Source organism: Mandrillus leucophaeus, unplaced genomic scaffold (assembly GCF_000951045.1).
Source record: "Mandrillus leucophaeus isolate KB7577 unplaced genomic scaffold, Mleu.le_1.0 Scaffold127, whole genome shotgun sequence".
In the NCBI taxonomy this organism is placed as follows: Eukaryota; Metazoa; Chordata; class Mammalia; order Primates; family Cercopithecidae; genus Mandrillus; species Mandrillus leucophaeus.
Window position 1 is genome coordinate 4,426,235 of NW_012101098.1, and position 10,775 is coordinate 4,437,009.

A 10,775-nucleotide genomic window follows, 5' to 3' on the forward strand; every position below is an offset into this window, starting at 1 on the left:
GAAAGGACCTGACTCCTGCCACTCCTTCCCCACCAGAAAGGACCTGACTCCTGCCACTCCTTCCCCACCAGAAAGGACCTGACTCCTGCCACTCCCACACCACATCATTTTGTTGTCTGCACTTTCAGCTCCGGAGTATTTGGGAGGAGGTGGCTGACAGTGCAGCAACAATCTTAATGGGGTCTGTATTCTCTTCTTTTTTTTTTTTTTTTTTTTGAGGAGTCTCACCGTGTCTCCCAGGCTGGAGTACAGTGGTGTGATCTGGGCTGACTACAAGCTCCACCTCCCAGGTTCAAGCGATTCTTCTGCCTCAGTCTCTCAAGTAGCTGGGATTACAGGCATCCACCACCACGCCTGGCTAATTTTTGTATTTTTAGTAGAGAGGTGGTTTCCCCATGTTGGCCAAGCTGGTCTCGAACTCCTGACCTCAGGTGATCCACCCGCCTTTGGCCTCCGAAAGTCCTGGGATGACAGACGTGAGCCACCGCGCCCAGCCCTTGGGGTCTGTATTCCGTTTTGCTGTTTCCTTACTGTGATGGTTACTATTGAGTGTCAACTTCACGGAATTGAAGCATGCCAAGTATTGATCGTAGGTGTTCCTGTGAGGTTGTTGATAAAGGAGATGAACACTTGAGTCACTGGACTGGGAGAGGCAGACCCACCCTCAATCTGGACAGGCAGCATTTGATCAGCTGCCAGCACAGCTAGGATAGAAGCAGGCAGACGGCCGGGCGCGGTGGCTCACGCCTGTCATCCCAGCACTTTAGGAGGCCGAGGCAGGTGGATCACCTGAGGTCGGGAGTTTGACACCAGCCTGAGCAACATGGTGAAACCCCGTCTCTAGTAAAAATACAAAAGGTAGCCAGGTGTGATGGTGCGCGCCTGTCATCGCAGCTACTCGGGAGGCTGAGAAATCAGAAGAGGGCGGCATAGTCTCCTTTGAGGCATCGAATTTTCTCTCAGCGAATCTGTCTCCACCCTCACTGCTACCGTGGCCAAGCGGAGAATCGCTTTAACCTGGGGGGCAGAGGTTGCAGTAAACCCAGATCGCACCACTGCACTGCAGCCTGGGCAACAGAGCGAGACTCTGTCTCAAAACAAAACAAAACAAAAAACAAAAGCACGCAGAGGAACGTGGAAGGACTAGACTGGCCGAGTCTTCTGGCCTCTGTCTTTGTCCCACGCTGGATCCTCCCTGCCCTCAAACACTAGACCCCAATTCTTCAGCCGTTAGACTCGTGGACTGACATTATATCAACATTTCTTACCACAATTAAGGTCTATGTTGATGTGAATGCAGCTCGCCTTTTCCTGAATTCCACAGAGGAGGAGGGTATTAGGAGACGGGTGTGACCCACACTTCCATCATGGCCTGAACTAGTTGTTTCTTGGTTGGTTGGTTGGTTGGTTGGTTGGTTTGAGACAGAGTCTCGCTCTGTCGCCCAGGCTGGAGTGCAATGGCACCATCTCGGCTGACTCTGCAACTTCTGCTCCTGGGTTCAAGTGATTCTCCTGCCTCAGCCTCCCGAGTAGCTGAGATTACAGGTGCACACCACCACACCCAGTAATTTTTTTGTATTTTTAGTAGACACAAGGTTTCACCATGTTGGCCAGGTTGGTCATGAACTCCTGACCTCGGGATCCACCTGCCTCAGCCTCCCAAAGTGCTGGGATTACAGGTGTGCGCCACCACCCCCGGCCCCTGAACTAGTGTTTCAGCTTAACTTTGGAATGCCATTGACCAAGAGGAGGGGCCCATTCAGATGGCTGGGGGTTTAGAATTTTGTTTCTGGTTTACACTGGAATTCGGTTTGTAGTCTAAGGGCAACGGGCAGTACCATATAGCCTAGGTGTGTGGTAGGCTGTACCACCTAGGTCTGTGTGAGTCTGCACTACAATTTTTACACAGCCATGAAATCCCCTGATCACACATTTCCCAGAATGTATCCCCATCATTAAGCAACACATGGCCAGGCGTGGTGGCTCACACCTGTAATCCCAGCACTTTGGGAGGCCAAGGCAGGCAGATCAACTGAGTTCAGGTGTTCAAGACCAGCCTGGCCAACACAGCAAAACCCTGTCTCTACTAAAAATACAAAAAATTAGCTAGGCGTGGTAGCGGGTACCTGTAATGCCAGGTACTCAGGAGGCTGAGGCAGGAGAATTGCTTGAATCTGGGAGGCGGAGGTTGCAGTGAGCCAAGATTGTGCCGTTGCACTGCAGGCTGGGCGACAAGAGCAAAACCGTCAAAAGATGAAAGAGAGAGAGAGAGAGAGAGAGAAGAGGAGGGGAGGGGAGGGAAGGGAAAGAAAGGAAGGAAAGGAAGGAAGGAAGAAAAAAAAGAAAAAAGAAAGAAAAGAGAAAAGCAAAGAAAAGCAAGACACATGATTGTGTTTTCATCCGGAATGTTCCAATACTGGGTACCTTGGATGGGGCTTTTGCGACATGCTCCACGGAATCGCATCTTGACCTTCAGAGATTAAGCTGTGGGAGACTCCTGTCAAATAGTTAATTTTCATATCAAGTGAATGCCCCAGACAGAAAAACATAGCCAGAGGCCAGGTGCGGGGGCTCATGCATCTTATCCCAACTCTTTGGGAGGTTGAGGCAGGTGCATCACGAGGTCGGGAATTTGAGAGAGAGAGAGAGAGAGAGAGAAAACGGCTACCTCTTCAAGGTCTTAGCCTGTCTTCCTACGATGCTGGTGTTTACCCTTCTTAGTGTATAAACATGTAACATCTAGGCAATGTAATCGCACAATTTTGCCTGGCTGAGAGCCGAGCCTCCTTCCCCCGTCTCCTGGGTGGTCCTTAAAGTAACCCAGGCCATATATTGGAATTTAAATGACTTGCATGTGGCTTCACTTTCTTCTCTGACCTTCAGGTGTCCTGACCCAGGCAAGCAGATTTTAAAGCTCATTTCTAGCAAAAAGTCCTGCTTCGCTGAAAGCTCCAGCACCCTCTTTGTAAAGGATGAGGGAGAAGGAGTTGGCGACGTGTACCCAGCAACCTTCAAAATGGAAATGAATGGATCCAATTCAGTGTGTTCATTTTCTGCAAGTCTTTGAAATTCTAGCCATGGAAATTTTCATAAGTACCAAAGCAGAGTAAAAAATACAGCGATCGATGTTTGAGAATTCAGGGCCTCCAAGGAGGCGGCATAAATTGTGGTGTGCCCTTCCTGTGGCTGCAGGAAGTCGTAAAAGTGTCCTGGATGATTCACAGAACTCAGGCAGCTGCCAAAGGTACCAGGATTGCTTGCAGAATATGCCTGAGGTATGAGGACAGACGGCTCACAGTTAAGTTATATACGCAGAATAATTCCCCTGCAAAAGTGACAGCGTGTCACCAGGCAGGACTCACGGCAGCTTTCTGCTTGGAAAATGGTGAGTGAAGCATTAATATACCAAACAAAGGAATGGATGCATTTCAGAGAGCGTATAAACGACCCGCTGGAGGCCAGGACGGAGCAGTAAACAGCAGCAAGTGGCCAGGCACCTAGACCTCGGCTTTTTCACAAATTTGTTTCATGAATATGTACAAATGTATAACGTTTATGGGATGACATGATTGGCTACTCAAAGTATCTGCCATCTGGGGAGTGTTGGTGTTTGAGGCCAGATAGTTATCTGTGGTGGGGCCGCCGTGTGCACTAGACGGCACTGAGCAGCAACCTGGGGGCCTCTACCCAGGAGATGCCACAAGCACACCCTCCACCCCACAGTCAGGATGACCAAAACTGTCTCCAGACATCAGCACGTGTCCTCTGGGAAGTAACATTGTGCCTGTTGCAAACCACTGCCATAGATGACAGATGCATTAGAGAGAGAGATGATAGATAGATAGATAGATAGATAGATAGATAGATAGATAGATAGATAGATAGATAGAAGGATGGGTAGATAGGTAGAAAGATAGATGGTAGATGAATTACAGATACATAGATGGTAGGTAGGTAGGTAGATAGATAGATAGATAGATAGATAGATGGATAATAGAGAAATAGGTAGATAGGTAGACAACAGATGGATGGATAGATAGATACATAGATGATAGAGAAATGGATGGATGGATGGGTACATAGGTGGATAAATAGATAGGGAGATAGATAAATAGATGACAGCTAGCTAGATAAATAAATACAGAGTAGATAGACGGATAGACAGATTACATGGATGGATGGATGGATGGATGGATATGTGAATGGATGAATGGATAGATACACAGATACCTAGGTAATAGATAGAAGACAGAGGTTTCCCAGCCTGTCTTCTCTATCATTGAGTGCCAAGGGGCAGGAAGCTGGGCATCTCTCTTGGTCTGGGATGCAGAGGCACAGATGGGGACATGATAGATAGATGGATAGATAGATGATAGATGGATAAGATAGATAGACTAGATATATAGATGGTAGAAAGATGGAGAGATGGATGGATTGATAGGTGATAGATGATTGATGGATGGATAGACACACATGACGGATGCATGGATGGATGGACTAGATAGATGGTAGATGGATGGGTAGAGAGATTGATGAGAGAGAGGTTAAGGGAGAGAGAGCTATAGATTGATACACAGAGAGATGGGTGAAGGAAGGAGGAGAAAAGGGAGAGGAGAGAAGGAGCAATGTGAGAGAGTCACTCATGCTAAGATAGACTTTTTTGGCCTCAGCGCTGCGGATATTTGGGGGTGCATGACTCTGTGGTGGGGCCGTCCGTCCTGTGCACTGTCCGGTGTTGACCAGCGCCCCTGGGCTCCACCCACCAGGGGCCAGGAGCACCTACCTCCTCCACCTCCCTGGTGACAACGGAAAATGTCTGCAGACATTTCCAAATATGCCGTGGGAGGTCCGAATCACTCCCTTTGAAGAACCAACCTTGACAAACATTTAAAACTCTGTGCGCAAGATTTTAGAATTGCATAACTGGAGAACACATTAAAATTCCGAGTGAATTATCACTGTCTTCCAGACCAAAACAAGACAAGAAAGATAAAACGCCCCGAGATCCACAGCAGCCCCAGAGCGCCACTGCTTCATCTTCAAAGGAGAGGCTTCTCCCTTTCCAAGTGCGGAGGGGCAGGAATCTGGGCGTCTCCCAGGGTCTGGGATGCAGAGGCGTAGAGGAGAAGCTGCTGGCTATAAACATCGCACCGGCCTCCACCTGCTGGCACCCATGCTGGCCGGGATCCACCAGCCCTCTCTAAGAAGCACTTCTCACATCTGCACACAGCCGATTCCATACCTACTCCGGGGACAGTGATGTGGGGAGGGAAGACGTCAGGGCTGGCCTTTGTCAAGCACCCAGGGACAATTACAGGCTTGGCCTTTCTCCAACCAAAACGTCTCAGCAGCACTTTCAGCTCAGTTCTGGAGCTAGATTCTGCTGGATGCAGCTAGATTCTCGGCTAGATTCTGGGCCAGTCGGTGAGAGTGAGGTGGGGGGTGCTGCTGCACCTGCGGGCTCCCGGGTTAGGTACACACCTTTGTCAGCAAAGCATTCTAGCCTGTACCCCAGCCCCCGTCTTCAGGTGTGCACACATTCTACGTACCCATTATGGATGCCCCGATGCTGCACCACACAGAGAGAAACCTCTTAAAGCGATGACATATCAAGCAATGCAGACAGCACTTCCAATATTGAGTTCCTAACCCTAAGGGTGACTGTATGCTCTCTCTGAAATTTTGCACTTAGGTGTCTTTTTTAATTAAAAAATGAATTATGATAAAATATGCATAACATGAAATTTACCATTTTAACTTTTTTATTTATTTATTTTTTTTGACAGAGTCTTGCTCTGTCACCCAGGCTGGAGTACAGTGGCACGATCTCGGCTCATTACAACCTCTGCCTCCCAGGTTCAAGCAATTCTCCTGCCTCCGCCTCCGCAGTAGCTGGGATTACAGGTACCATTTTTAGTACAGACAAGGTTTCACCACGTTGGCCAGGGTGGTCTCGAACTCCTGACCTCAGGCAGTCGACCCGCCTCAGCCTCCCAAAGTGCTGGGATTGCAGGTGTGAGCCATCCTCCTGCCTCAGCCTCCCAAAGTGCTGGGATTGCAGGTGTGAGCCACTGCACCTGACCCATTCTACTTCCTCTCTGTTGATCCCATTGTGACGACTCTGAGAACCTCATTCAAGTGGCGTCAGAGTATTTTTCCTTTTTACGACTGGTTTCCTGTACTCAGCGTAATGTCCTCACGGTTTGTGAATGCTTGACCAGAGTGTCTGTCCTTTTTAAAGGCGGAATAGTATTCCACCATATAGACAGACCACATTTTGGTGACGTATTCATCTGCCAGTGACCACCTGGTCCCCACTTGGGGGGCCTTCCACACTGGGGCTATTGTGAGTAACGTTCCTGTGACCACGCGTGCGAATGTTGCTTCAGGTCCCAGTTTGAGGGCGGGGGTGTATAGACCCAGCAGGGCAATGGCTGGCTCCTGTGGGAATCCCATCTTCAACCTTGTAAGAGGGATGTGGTTACTCTGTGGAAACGCCAAGGACACCCTTCCCGGGCATGGCAGAGGGTAGGTGATTGCAAACCCTTGTCTTGTAGTACACAACAAGCCTACGCTCTTTCTCGCTTGCCGTTCTTTCTGGGTCGGTGCGCCGTCGTAAGTTTTAATCCATGGATGCATTCCGGTACCCAAGACCCTATCAGGATTCAGAACAAGTCCGTGACCGCAGCGAATTCCCTCACCTTGCCCATCCGCCGTCAGCCCCAATCCTCTGCCCTAACCTCTGGCAACCACGGGTCTGTTTTTCGCCTCAATATTTGCCGAGTCCACAAAGTCATATATGTGCCTTCATGCAGTAAGTGCCTCTTGGAAACTGCCTTCTTTCACTTGGTAATATGCATTCGAGGTGCAGTTAAGTTTTGGGGTTGTTTTTTTTTTTACTTCAAGTTCTGGGATACATGTGCAGAACGTGGAAGTTTGTTCCATAGGTGTACATGCGCCGTGCTGGTTTGCTGCACCTGTCAACCCATCATCTAGGTTTTAAGCCCTGCATGCATTAGGCATTTGTCCTAATGCTCTCCTCCCCTTGCCCCCCAACCCCCTGACAGCCGCGGTGTGTGATGTTCCCCTCCCTGTGCCCGTGTGTTCTCATTGTTCAACTCCCACTTACAAGTGAGAACATGCGGTGTTTGGTTTTCTGTTCCTGTGTTATTTGCTGAGAATGATGGCTTCCAGCTTCATCCATGTCCCTGCAAAGGACATGAACTCATCCTTTTTCATGGCTGCATAGTATTCCATGGTGTCTATGTGCCACATTTTCTTCATCCAGTCTGTCACTAATGGGCATTTGGGTTGGTTCCAAGCCTTTGCTATTGTGAATAGTGCTGCAGTAAACATGTGTGCATGCGTTTTTATAGTAAAATGATTTATAATCCTTTGGGTACATACACAGTAATAGCATTGCTGCGTCAAATACTGTTTCTGGTTCTAGATACTTGAGGAATCGCCACACTGTCTTCTACAATGGTTGAACTAATTGTCACTCCCACCAACAGTGTCAAAGCGTTCCTATTTCTCCACATCCTCTCCAGCATCTGTTGTTTCCTGACTTTTTAATACCTGCCATTCTAACGGGCCTGAGATGGCATCTCATTGTGGTTTTGATTTGCATTTCTCTAATAACCAGTGATGATGAGCTTTTTTTCGTATGTTTGTGGGCCGCACAGGCAACCTGCAGAATGGGAGAAAATTTTTGCAGTCTATCCATCTGACAAAGGTCTAATATCCAGAATCTACAAGGAATTTAAACAAATTTACAACAACACCACAAAAACAACCCCACCAGAGTGTGGGCAGAGGATGTGAACAGACATTTCTCCAAAGGTGCAGCCAAGTGTTTACATGAAACAATGGTCCCCCCCTTTTTCCGACCTTCCTGTGGATTGGAAGACACTCCTTTTGGAAAGAAGGAGATGGTGTCTGGACCCAAGGGTGCTTATAAAAATTGCACACTGCTTTTACGGTGGGACGTGGACTCCAACTCCAGGGCAGTCACTCTCCTTTCCTTACCCCTGCCTCGGGTCACTGGTTGCTTTTTCATTGTTTTTCCATCTAAGATTCTTGCCTAGTGTTTTGTGTGGACTTGATTGGAAAGACAGAGAAGAAAATATATCCCAGGGTGTGTCCACAGACATAGCACCTAGAAGACAGAAGGGAGTCGCAATTACCTACCCTCTGCAATTCCCAGAAAGGTGGTTCTTAGCGTTTCAACAGAGTAACCACATCAACCTGTTCATACTCTGCCATTCCTCTGTCTATAACCAAATGGGACACTGGATGCTCAAAACCATTATTAATAAAAATTACTTCACATGCGGTGCCTTATGCCCGTAATCCCAGAACTTTGGGAGGCCAAGGCAGGCATATCACAAGGTCAGGAGTTCAAGACCAGCCTGGCCAAGATGGTGAAACCCCATCTCTACTAAAAATACAAAAATTAGCCGGGTGTGGTGGCGCGTGCTTGTAGTCCAGCCACTTGGGAGGCTGAGGCAGGAGAATCGCTTGAACCCCGGAGGCGGAGGTTGCTGTGAGCCGAGATTGCACCACTGCACTCCAGCCTGGGGGACGGAGCGAGACTCCATCTCAAAAAGAAAAAGAAGAATGCATTCCATAGAAGACAGAAATGGTCAGAAAATGGGTTCTCCCTTAGAGTTACCAGAAGGAACCAGCCATGCCAACACCTGGATTTTACCCCAGGGAGACCCATTTCGGAGTTCTGACCTCTAGGACTGCAAGACCATCTATTGGTTTTGCTTGAAGTCACCTAAAGCAGCTTAGTGCTGTGGGCACTGGACATGCACCTGCCCCCCAAATCCCACCCTGTCCAGGTGGCCATGATGCACGTTTAAGAGATTCCGTATTGTAGAGATGGGGTCTCTCTACAATGCCCAGGCTGGTCTCAAACTCCTGGGCTCAGGCAGTCCTCCAGATGGGCTCATCCAGTTTGAAAGAAATTGTCCCACACGCTGGACGTTTCTTACTATGGCCTGAGTTTCTCCTTGGCCTTAATATGGTCCGGTACTGAAATCTATCAGGACACAAACACGCAAGGTCTCCTTGCACGGAAGGAGAGCTTGCAAAACTGTGTGTTGGTGAAAATCAACTGCATCCCCCACCCCTGCATTTTCCTGCTCCTCTCTTTCCCTCCCTTGCTGTGAGGATTCCTCTCTTCTCCTCCTTCCCCGGACCCCTCCTCCTTCCCCGCACCCGTCCTCCTTCCCCGCACCCCTCCTCCTTCCCCGTGGCTCTCCTTGGATTTCCATTTCAAATTTCTACCAATTTCCTATCAGCTGCCCCGCAGTGTTTGCTGGTCCCTCGGAAATTAATTTAGCGACTTTCACACGGACACATCATTTCTAACTTCAAAGTCCCGGACGCGGGGGTTGAGCCTCTGTCCAAGGGCACAGACACAGAGCCTGCAGTCAGAGCCCTGCCCCTCCGGGTGTTTGCTGCAAACCACATTAGTCACTGACGCCCTGACCTGCCGGTTTTAGCGCTGTCCTCTGAAAATTCCACAGGTCACTGTGGATCTCAGGATCTGTCAGTATGAATGATAAGCTAGAGAGAAAAACAAAACAAACAAAAAACAAAAGCAAAGGAAAAAGAACCTTCAAATTAAATAAAACCTTACAATTTAGATGCAATAGCTCGAAGCAAAGGCGTGCACCTGTGGATCTACAATACCTTTTCCAAACTCGGCATAGGATCTCCTTTATAAGGGAAAGCTGGGTGGGGTAGAGGGGGCTTCAGCGGTCACTTTCAGCCCTTCCTCCCCCAAAGCTTAGGAGAGGAGACTCCTTCCATCCCGAAGCCCTCCACACAATACAGTTTGAAGTGGTGGATTTTTGAAAAAGATCAGGGTTCTGCAGGAAGTACTGCTGGAATAGCGTCACGCGCGTCCGTGTGAAAAGACCACCACACGGCTTTGTGTGAGCAATAAAGCTGTTTATTCGCTTGGGTGCCAGTGGGCTGAGCCGGAAAAGAGAGTCAGCAAAGGGAGATGGGGAAGGCGTGGCTTTATAGGAGTTGGGTAGGTAATGGAAAATTACAACCAAAGGAAGTTATCTCTTGTTAGCGGAGGAGGGGGTTGTAAGGTGCATGGTGGACAGATCGTAAGACTCGTTGTCCAGAAAAAGAACATCACAGAGCTGATTGATCAGCTAAGGTAGGGCAGGGACAAGTCCCATTAGTAAAATACTGTAATTTTAGTTAAGGCAGGGACTGGCTGTTTACTTCTTTGTAGTTTTCTTTTTCTTTGCTGCAGACTTCTTGGCTCCTGCAGGCCAACTGGATGTATTTGTGCAGGTCACAGGGGGTTATAAGGGCTGAGCTTTGACTCAGAGGCCTGACAGATAGGATCCCACAGTGGGGTCCCAGTTGCTGGGAATGGTACCTTCCACCCAAGGTGGTGACCCCCCCTGGCCCAGGAATGGTACCTTCCACCCAAGGCGGTGACCCCCTTGCCCAGGAATGGTACCTTCCAGGGAAGGCGGGGACCCACTTGCCCGGAAATGGTACCTTCCACCCAAGGCAGTGACCCCCTTTCCCGGAAATGGTACCTTCCCCCCAAGATGGTGACTTGCCGGGGAATGGTACCTTCCACCCAAGGCGGTGACCCCCTTGCCCGGAAGTGGTACCTTCCAGCAAAGGCAGTGACCCACTTTCCCGGGAATGGTACGTTCCACCCAAGGCGGTGATGCACTTGCCCGGAAATGGTACCTTCCACCCAAGGCGGTGACCCACTTGCCCGGAAATGG

The 10,775-nt window shown here is 49.1% G+C and overlaps 1 protein-coding gene across 1 annotated transcript in view; it reads left to right on the top strand.

Annotated features, from left to right (window-relative positions):
- Window positions 1–10,775, top strand: part of LOC105533645 — a 113,517-nt gene that overhangs the window by 15,650 nt on the left and 87,092 nt on the right. The window lies entirely within an intron of this gene.